Below are 11,641 nucleotides of genomic sequence, written 5' to 3'. Positions count from 1 at the left end.
TAAAATATATTACTCTATATAGAAATTATACTCAAATGAAATTACCAACTATAACTGATTATAATACAATGATAAAGCAAAAGACTGTCTGTTCATATAAATTAAATTCTAATGTTTGTTCGTAAACTATTTACCCTTAAAGCAATCCTGACAGAAAAGAAAAAGGAAACAGTCTCTGACTTTCCATGGTTCTATTCTGGCTGACTAAAGTTTGACTTGAAAAAAAAAATGTCGAACTAAAAGACTTCAATTGAGTATTGACTAGAGAACATTTGATACTTAATTATAAGCCCTAAAAGGTTTTGCACTATTATCTAGTTTAACTCATGCTATTAGGTTAGTTATCATTTTCCCTACTTCATTGAGTAATATCGATCCTATAAATATTCGATGATTTTATTGGTTAAATAATTTATTACACTGTCAGTATATAAAATTTAAATGTTGATAGGATATCTCTTGAACATCAGGCAAAATATTATTATAAGCTTTTAACCCCTCCCCCTATTACAAAAATTATACTTACGTACCTACAGCCAGAAAATTTTCTTTTTACAGAATTTCCCTTCCACAGAATTAAGAGAGAGAGAGAGAGAGAGAGAGAGAGAGAGAGAGAGAGAGAGAGAGAGAGAGAGAGAGAGAGAGAGAGAGAGAGAGATTGATGCTATATCATTACCTAGTACAATTCACTAAATTTTGATATTATAAGGTGAAGGATGACATGATGCATAATGACTCGAGCAGACTGACGCTTACGATGATGAACTAAGGATGCTAATCAAATGAATTAGTTAAATTATAACCTAATCTTCCATTCGCACTTTTTCCTTTCATCCCCTTTCTACCTAAAGAATCATGGAGGCTATTTTAATTAATTACGTATGAGGAATAAACAAAATGTGAAATTCAATTCTTATTAAATCTATAACACTTTAAGGGGTCGTTTGGTAGGAGGTATTAGCAAAAATAACGCAAGCATTAGCTATATGCATTACTAATACCTTGTTTGGTATATTTTTTCAATTTATATATAACTAATACTTGTATTAGTTATACATCATACTTGGCATTATCCTATGCATAAGTAATGCATAGAAAATCATGTCATTAGTAATACCAAGGCTATTAATGCATGCATTAGTATTGTTAAAGACAAAATTGTCCTTAAAGTCCCTTAAAGATAGAGAATATGGAGGGCATTTTTGTAAACAACTATTTTTCTTAAAAATTATGCAATGCATTATAATTTTAATACATCACATCAAACAGTAGATAAGAACTAATATCTGCATAACTAATGCTTGCATTACTAATTCATGCATTACTAATACACCTTATTCCACACTATTCTTATACACCCTACCAAACGACCCCTAATTGAATTAAAGAATCAGATATTCCTACGTCCCCTGCGTCATGGAATGACTTAGTTGCTGATACAGGAGATCTAGCGAGGAAATAGTGCATCGAGAAAATGAGCTGAACAGTGTACCTCAATCTTGTTGAATAAACATGAAATTGATGGACAGAGACCTTATGCTATTTTATTCTTTTGTAAAATTTGTTTCCCTGTGAAAGACAAAATTTTATTAATTCATCTTTTTAAGTGATCTCTGTCAAATGAATGAAGGACGTACTTGTGCATTTGTAGCAGACTAGTGCTTCAAAAATTATTTTTTTCTTAACCTCCATATTGCCAAGTCAAAAATCAGGAAAAACAAGTGCCACTATGAAAACGAATATTATACGGCCTAAAGAACAGAAAATGTATCGGCAGAGTATTTGCAACTATATACTCCACTTTTTTTCGAAAAGTTTTCTATAAAGCTTTTCTCTAGTGATTTGTACACCACAAGGCATTAAACATCCTAAGAGCTTATGATAAAAAATATTGTGACACTTCCAATTGGATTATTGAAGCTAATTATCAGTTGAAATTTCATTTAGAATAATTAGAATGTCTCCCCGCAGATTACTATAAAATTGGCGAGACGTAAGAAACAAAACTGTCACGGCCCCAAAATTCCATCTAAGTTAGTCGTGATAGTCAGAGGCGGGTCTAGAGTTTAAACTCTACGGGTTTATTTTTTAAGATTTTTAGTATTGAACCTTTAAATATTTTTAAAGTTATGGGTTCATATCTACTTTTATAAATTTTTACTCCGCGTCGAAAGTTATGAGTTCAATTGAGCCCGTCATTTATACACTACATACGCACCTGGTGATGGCACATAGTCTCTAAGACTTGATAAGTCTAACATTCCTTGATAGCTTAATAGAAATAACAAACTAAGATAACAAAATAAACCAATGAAAACATATAATAACTCCAAAGCGGAACATCAGTAACAAGATCCCAAAACCGGTGGAACTGAGTCATAAGCTCAACAGAATATGCTAAAATCTCTAATATAACACTGTCCGTACTAAAATCTTTAATACAACACTGTCTGAGGCCTGCGAGCGTCGAGCAGTATACCTTGAAGTCTCCAGAAATAATTGTACGATCACTGGCATTCGGTACGAGCAGATGTACCGGGATCTGCACAAAAATATGCAGAAGCATAGCATGTGTACGCTATAACAACACCCAGTAAATATCAAGCCTAACCTCAATAGAGTAGGGACAAGGTCAGCTCAAGACACCTACTATGATAAGAAAAACTGAACAGAGTATAGTATAGTGTAATAATGAAAAGCGAAAAAATAAATGACAATAAAGCAATACAATAGTGTAAGCTAACAATAGAATTTGAGGCGGTAAAAGCAATAAGAAGTGAACACGTGATGAAAATAACAAGTAATCAAATACAGAAAAATATAACTAAGACAATGAAGAAAACAACAAGAAATGTTCAACCAACAAGTTTTTTTAACATAGAATGTACAACAAGAATCAAAACTAAGGCACCACACCTCATAATCTCACTTCACAAATCACAATCACAATCTTCCTTATATCACCGCGTGACCCTTGCATTTATTTTGAAAATAATTTTTCCGAAATAGCTACACGCATTTAGCCCCCTTATCTCACCCTGTGGCTTCAAGTAATTCTCTTACTAGCAACACGCGTATAAATCCTACCTTATCTCATTGCATGCATATCAACCACTCACCCTTATACCACCGCATGTGTATCAATATTACAACACAATAATCAAATCGCACCTTACGTGCCCATATGCCACAACATTGCCAAATTAACAATTCCAATATTATCACAACACATAACCCATAGCTTAACCACAATATGTACAATAATAAAATGAATGAGAATTTCTCAACAAGGAAAGATATCTCAATAATCAACAACTTCAACCTCAATGTGATAATAGCTTTCATAACTTCAACTTCAATAACTCAAAATGAAGGTATTCCCACGAAAAGACAACTTCCAATTCAATTGTATAACATAAACTTAACAACGAAAGACAGTATGAAATAGTAACTACGTCTAAATGCACGAGGATAATTCAACACGAAGAGGCATCATGGGATAACAACTTCAAAGAAGAATGACTCAACAAATAAAGAGGCACATGACAATAAAAGAGATAACAACATCAATTAAGGCATATAAAAGCATGCTTGACAATAAAATATAGAACATATGACAACAATATCAAGTAAAGCATGTAAGAGAAATTTAACAATGGAAGATATAACATAATATTACAATTTCTAATTCAATGCATGAAAGAGTCTAAATCGGTCAAAACACCACATATAAGCCCGTGTACACACTCGTCACCTCGTGTATACGTCTTCCACATAAATCAAATAACGCAATCAATCCAAAACCTAGGGGTAGTTTTCCCACATAAAATTAGACAAGATACATACCTCAAACAAGCTAAATCAACCCCCTTACTGAGCCTTTCCCGCATAAATCCAACTCTGGACGGCTCGAATCTAACCAAAATAACTTACTATCATAAATACAAGCCATGCGAAATAATTTCGAATAATAAAGTTTAAATCTTTAAAGAAAATTAAAAATTCAACTCAAAACGTCAACCCCGGGCTCGCACATCTGAACCCGATCAAATTTACAAATTTCAAACACTTATTCCGATACGAGTCCAACTATACTATAATTATTTAATCCCGACCTGGAATGGACCTTCAAATCTTCAATATATAGTTTAGAAAAGTTTTACAAAAATCCCTAATTTTCAATTCAAATAACTAATTAAATGATAAAAACAAAGTTGGATTCATGACAAAAGAACAAATCCGAGTAAAAAATACTTACCCTGATCCAATCCTTAAAAATCCCCTCTAACATTGCCCAAAACCGAGCTCTCTAACTCAAAAAGTGGGAAATGAAATAAAACCCTCGATCCAATTCTTTTTCCGCCCAAACATTTTGCATTTGCGGTCTCACCGTCGTATATGTGACTCCCTGTAATAATTCGACCGGTCGTTTTAAGCTTTTCGTTTAGTGGTTTGAGGTTTTGAGTGGCTTCATATTATGTATTATGACTTGCGTGCATGGTTAGATTCGATTTTTGGATATTTCGGGATTTATTTGGATGAGTGATCCTTATTTTAGAAGCTTAAGTTGAAAATATTGTCAGAAGTTTGACTTTTGCGAAAATAATCCCGGAACAATATATTGATGGCCCCGACAGGTTTGTATTGTGATTTTGGACTTAGGCGTATGCCTGGAATTGAATTCGGAGGTCCCTAGGTTGATTTGGCATGTTTTGCCGAAAATGGACAATTTTGAAGGTTTTGAAATTCCTTAGGTTTGACCATGGTTTGAATTTATGACTATCGGGTTCGGATTTTGATTCTGGGATTTGGAATAAATCTGTTTTGCTATTTGAAACTTGTCTGCAAAGTTTGGCGTCATTCAGAGTTGATTTGACAGGAATCAAACGCGCGATTGTATTTTTAGAAGTTCTTGAGTTTCATGTAAATTTCATGTGTTTTGGAGGTCCGATTCGTGGTTTCAGATGTTATTTTGGTGGTTTGATCGTGTGATCGAGTTTGTACATTATTTTTAGACTTGTGTTGATGTTTGGTTTAGAACCCCGAGGGCTCGGGTGAGTTTCAGATGTGTTTCAAGTATTTGAAGAATTTTAGCTTTGTTGGTTTTTACACAGATGCTTTTGTCTCGCAAATGCGAGATTTTGTTTGCATTTACGATCTCGCATTTTCGAGGTGGGACATCGCATTTGTGAGATATACTGGGACTGTAGGTTCACATTTGCGAACAATTTGTTCGGATTTTCGATGGGTATCTAGGCTAGGCTATATCGCATTTGCGATCAAAAAGGTTGCTTTTGCGAAGGGCCTAACTTCGCAAATGTGATGTCAGGGTTGTGTCATGCCCCAAAAATGGGGGCGAGACCAGCACCCAGTGCCTCACCTAACCTAGCGTACCAACTTGCGACTAAGGGACTCTAAACATATAATGTCATAATTTGGCCATGGGGCCACATTGCAAGACACTTTGCGAAGCAAAATATAAAACTGAACGGAAACTAGCGTTGACAAAATATCAATATAAAGCTGTTATATATAAGGTTATTTTCCAACCTTATATACACCACAAAATACTACAAAACAGCCCAACACACCCCAATCTCTTCATACACAAAATGACCACCGTAGTAGTGTCAAAGAACCCAAAAATATTACGACGAACGACCAGACCACAACCCTGCATTTATGTGGTATTTCTCCACTCCCTTCCTCCTCCAAAACTCCAATAAATAGTAGTAAAACACGCAGCCCAACAACAACACAAAACAGTCCACAAAACAGTCCGCTACAAGCGAATAACTCGAACTCACGACTTCCGATCACCGTCCTGTGAGTTCTTACAAATATAGAATAACTTACGATGCATTTACAGAAGAAAAAATTGATGAAAGAAAGAGGTAAATTTACCTTATATGTTGGATAACTCAGCTCCTATATTGGTTCTTCAAACTGTAGTTTTTACCTCCAATTAGAACTTGAAAGGGAGAGAAAATCAATTAGGGTTTGTGGGTAATATTTGAGAGGATTTTTGCAGAGCTTATGTCTGGTTATTATGCCTTATTATTAGTCTAATATATGAAGGAGATAGGCCTTTAAAAAGGCCTCTTTGGACGACCCGAACTGGCCTATTTTTGGACGACCCGAACTGGCCCATTTTTGGACTCTCATTTAAGCAAGTAGGTGACAGTCTGCGCAGTGTCACAAAAATGCCCATATCTCTGTACTCCGATATCGTATTGACAAATGGTTTAATGTGTTAGAAAATAGACTCATAGATATTCAATTTTATGGGTGGAACACCCCATAAATTTAAGTATATTGGGAGAATATCGCAATTACATTTGACCCAAAGTTTCAGTAAAACTTATCAATGTAACTTGTGATGACTTTCATCGACTTTTGTTCCACCACTCGCTTGACTTCAAAAAATAACACACGACTATCATACGACTAACATAACTCATAACATAACCTCCTTATCATGTTAAGAACCCTAGTCTCACCCCAAAAGTATATGTTATAACATTCTCAACTTGTCGACTTTCGACGAAACATTATTTTCTTCAACTCCTTTAGCTTCTGAAGCTTCCAACCCTACTTGTACTTGTTGTTCATAATCGTAAATATTTGTAACCTCCGAGGTAACATGATTAAGTTACTTTATATATTTTCAAATATGATCTCATTTTTGGTCCTACATTAGTTTGCTCAACACACACTTTTACGTACGAAAATATAGGGTGTAACATCATTCCCCCCAGGGAGCATTTGTCCTCGAATGTTTACTCTTAGAGACTTTGGAATTTTTTTTGCTAGAGTCTCCTCCGTACACTAGACTAAAACCAACCTGCACGCATCCAGAAAATATACTATGCATGCCACACATATCCAATGTCTATAAATAGCAACACTTTTCCTCACACAGCCGTAAACCATAAATTCTGAAAGTCAAGAAATAAGAGCTTACCTGATGACCTACTAGCCTGAATAGAGTTGTGGTATAGCATCCCATCTCGAGCCATATCTTCAGTTTGAAATAAGTGGGGGTATTTAGACTTCATTTCTTCCTCCGCTTCCCACATCATCTCTTCCACATTCTTTCTTCTCCAAAAAACCTTCACGGAGGCTACCTCCTTATTTCGTAGCTTGCGGATTTGTCAGTCTAGGATGGAAACTGGAATTTCCTCGTATGACAAGTCCTCCGTAATCAATATATCATATATGGGCACCACTCTAGTAGGATCGCCAATGCACTTCCGTAGCATAGATACGTGAAAAACCGGATGAGCTGACTCCAATTCAGAGGGCAATTCTAACTCATAAGCTATTAGCCCACTCTCTGAATGATCCTATAAGGCCCAATATACCATGAACTAAGCTTGCCTTTCTTGCCAAACCTCATAACGCCCTTCATAAGTGATACCTTTAAGAATACCCTGTCATTAACCCTGAACTCTAAGTCTCGTCGCCGCACATCAAAATACGACTTCTGACGACTCTGAGCTATCAACAGTCGCTCCCGGATAAGCTTTACTTTCTCTATGGCCTACTGAACCAGGTCTGGCCCATGTAACCCAGATTCTCCAACATCAAACCACCCTATAGGAGATATGCACTTACGCCCATACAAAGCCACATACGGAGCCATCTGAATACTGGAGTGGTAACTGTTATTATATGCAAACTCGATAAGAGGTAGATATTCATCCCAACTTCTTTTAAAATCCAACACACATGCTCGTAACATATCCTCGAGCTCTGAATTGTGCACTCGGCTAGTCCATCAGTCTGTGGATGAAAAGCCGAGTAGAGATTCACCTGAGTCCATAGACCTCTCTGAAATGACCTCCAAAAATGTGCTGTAAACTGGGCCCCATAGTCAGATATAATAGATACTGGTATTCCATGTAGCTGCACTATCTCCTTAATATATAACTTTGCATAATCTTTTGCTGTATATGTAGATCTGACCGGTAGGAAATGAGCTGATTTTGTGAGCCTATCGACTATCACCCATATAGAATCGAACTTACGATGAGAACGAGGTAAACCCGTGACAAAGTCCATGTTTATCGCCTCCCATTTCCATGTCGGGATCTCTATAGTTTGCATTAGCCCTCCGGGCTTCTGGTGCTCTACCTTCACTTGCTGGTAACTAGGACACTGAGAGACAAACCCAGCAATGTTCTTCTTCATATCGTTCCACCAGTACACGTCCTTAATGTCATGATACATCTTCATCGACCCAGGATGAATGGAGTACCACGAATAATGTGCCTCTGACATAATCCTGTCCCGTAGCCCTGCTACATATGGAACACACAAACGACCCCTGTATCTGACAACCCAATCTCCCTTGAGATCTAATAACGACTTCTTCTGCTGCGGAACTCTCTTTCTCAACTCGACCAACTCTACCTCGTACTGCCTTTCCTTGACTTCAGCTATGAGAGATGATTTTGCAGTGTTTTGGATTAGAACTCCACCATCGTCAAAATCTACTAACCGAACCCCCAAATAAGCCAATTGATGAATCCCTCTAGTTAATTATTTTTTCTCGGCCTCTACATGTGCTAAGCTACCCATAGATCGGCGACTTAAGGCATCTACAACAACATTAGCTTTCCCTAGATGGTAGAGAATGTTAACATCATAATCTTTCAATAAATCAAGCCATCGCCTCTGTCACAAATTCAACTCTTTTTGCTTGAAGATATATTGTAGGCATTTATGATCTGTAAATATATTAACATGAACACCATATAAATAATATCACCATATCTTAAGTGCATGGACAACCCCAGCTAACTCGAGGCCGTGGGTTGGATAATTTCTTTCGTGCTTCCTCAACTGCCTTGAAGAATACACAATTACCTTCCCGTGTTGCATTAGGACACATCCTAACCTGACACCCGAGGCATCACAATACACAGCATAACACTATGGACCCTCTGGAAGTGTTAGAACTGGCACTGAGGTCAACCTGTTCTTAAGCTCTTGGAAACTCCGCTCGCAAGCCTCCGTCCACTGAAACTTAGTTGCTTTCTGCGTCAACTTCGTCAATGGTGCCGAAAGGGAAGAAAAACCCTCTACGAACTTTCGGTAGTATCCTTCTAACCCTAGAAAGCTATGAACCTATGTCAGAGTGGTAGGTTGTCACGACCCAAAATCCTAATCTTCTGAGTGTCTACCTTTATACTTTCATCAGATACAATATGCCCCAAGAATGCTACAGACTTTAACTAGAATTCACATTTAGAAAACCTAGCATACAACTTACGATCACGGAAGGTTTGGAGTACCGCTCGCAAGTGGTCCGCATGCTCATCCTCTGAACTTGAATAAACCAGAATATCATCAATAAATACTATCACGAACAAATTTAAAAATGGCCGGAATAGGCTACTCATCAAGTCCATAAATACGGCGGGTGCATTTGTCAACCCAAAGGACATGACAAGGAACTCGAAGTGGCCATATCGGGTCCTGAAGGCTGTCTTTAAAATATCTTTCTCCCGAACTCTGACCTGGTGGTATCCTAACCTCAAATCTATCTTTGTGAAGAATCTAGCCCCCTGCAACTGATCAAACAAGTCATAGATTCTTGGAAGTGGATACTTATTCTTTATAGTTACCTTGTTTAGCTGCCTATAATCGATAAACATCCTCAATGAGCCATCTTTCTTCCACACAAATAGTACCGGTGCACCCCAAGGTGTGGTACTGGGCCTGATGAAACCTTTCTCCAGCGAATCTTTTAACTGCTCCTTCAATTTAACAGGTGCCATTCTATACGGAGGGATGGATATTGGTTGAGTTCCTGGAAGCAAATCGATGCTAAAATCAATCTCTCGCTTAGGAGGAATACTTGAAGCTCGTCTGGAAACACATCTGCATACTCTTTGACTACGGGAATAGACTGAAGTGTAGGTATCTCAGCATCTGCATCTCTAACTCGCACAATAAGATAAATTCACACTTTTGTGATCATTTTCCTCGCCTCCAGATAGGAAATAAGCCTACCTCTGGGTGTCGCTGTATTACCTACCCATTCAAGGACTGGCTCACCCGAAAAATGAAATCTGGATGCCTTTGCTCGGCAATCAACTGTGGTATAGCAAGATGCCAACCAGTCCATGCCCATGATAACATCAAAATCCATCATCTCTAGCTCAACTAGGTCGGATGAGGTCTGACGACTACAAACTATCACCGTACAACCTCGGTAAACCCGTCTAGAAATAATCGATTCTCCGACCGGTGTAGATACCGCAAAAGGATAACATAGTATATTAGGCACTATACCAAACTTCCCCATGACAAATAGGGTAATATTCGATAAAGTATATCCTGGGTCTATCAAGGCATAAGCATCGTGAGAGAAAATGGTCAATATACCTATCATAACGTCTGGTGAAGACTCCTGGTCTTGTCGAACCGCAAAACATAGATACGGTTCTAATTACCACCTGAACTGGAACCTCTACCTCTGCCTCGGCCTCTACCAGCCGAAGACTGAGACTCGTGCCCTGAAGGATGCACAGACATAGATGATCCTATTACTGAACTCGATGGTTGTGACATACCCCTAGAATCTCTATTTGGCAATCTCGCATCATATGCCCCGGATGCCCACATGTATAACAAGCATCTGAACCTGCTCGGCATTGGCTCAAGTGTCATCTAACATAGATGTCACACCGCAGCAAAAATTACCATGTCTTCCTTGAATCTCGTTGTCGCTGCAAACCCGACGCCCGTGAGCTCTCACCTGGTCCTAACTGAGTATAGAGGTCATACCTGTAACCTTGTAACTGAGGTGGCAGAGGCCTAGGTGGCCGTCTGAAGTACTGGGTCCTATAACTACCCTGATACTGCTCCTGAGACCTAGGAAATCTCATCCTCTTATGCTGCCCTTGCTCAGTCCTCTCTGTACCCTGCTGCCGACGCCTACCCCTTTCTATATTCTGTGTGAATGCCTGAATCCGGAATATGTCCATAATATCCTGCAATGCAGCGGTGGAACATGCTTCAGTCAACTCTGGGGCCAACCCTGCTATAAAACTGTGGATCATGTCCCGTGTAGTAGCAACTATGGATGGTGCATATCTGGCTAATGAGCCAAAACGAAGACTATATTCTCGAACACTCATATTGCCCTTCTTGAGGGCTAGAAACTGATCGACTCGAGCATGTCGGATCTCCCGCTGTAAGTACTGGTCAAGGAAGGCATCTGAAAAATTCTCCCAACTAGCTGGAGGTGCATCACGTGCCCTGGACCTCTCCCATTCCTCGTACCAAAGGATGGCTATATCTCGGAGTCGAAAAGCTACTAGCTCAACTATATCTTTCTCTATGGCATGCATAACCCGAAAGATCCTATGAAGCTGATCTATGAAATCTTGTAGGTCCTCCCTCTGATCTACCCACGTGAACTCTAGGGGACTCAAAGCAATAAACTCTCGGACCCTTGAACTCCCAGACCCCTCAGAAGATCCTGCACTAGTTGATGCACTAGATTGCTGCTGGGTAGCTACCAACTGTGTCAACAAATGCACAACACTCCTCAAGTCTTGATCTGATGGAAGTGGAGGGGGAAATGGGTGTGCGGTATCCCTAGGAATCTCCTCAGGTGGTGGAGGAT

Source organism: Nicotiana tabacum, chromosome 19 (assembly GCF_000715075.1).
Source record: "Nicotiana tabacum cultivar K326 chromosome 19, ASM71507v2, whole genome shotgun sequence".
Classification (NCBI taxonomy): Eukaryota; Viridiplantae; Streptophyta; class Magnoliopsida; order Solanales; family Solanaceae; genus Nicotiana; species Nicotiana tabacum.
Note: the sequence above shows the minus strand (reverse complement) of the source record.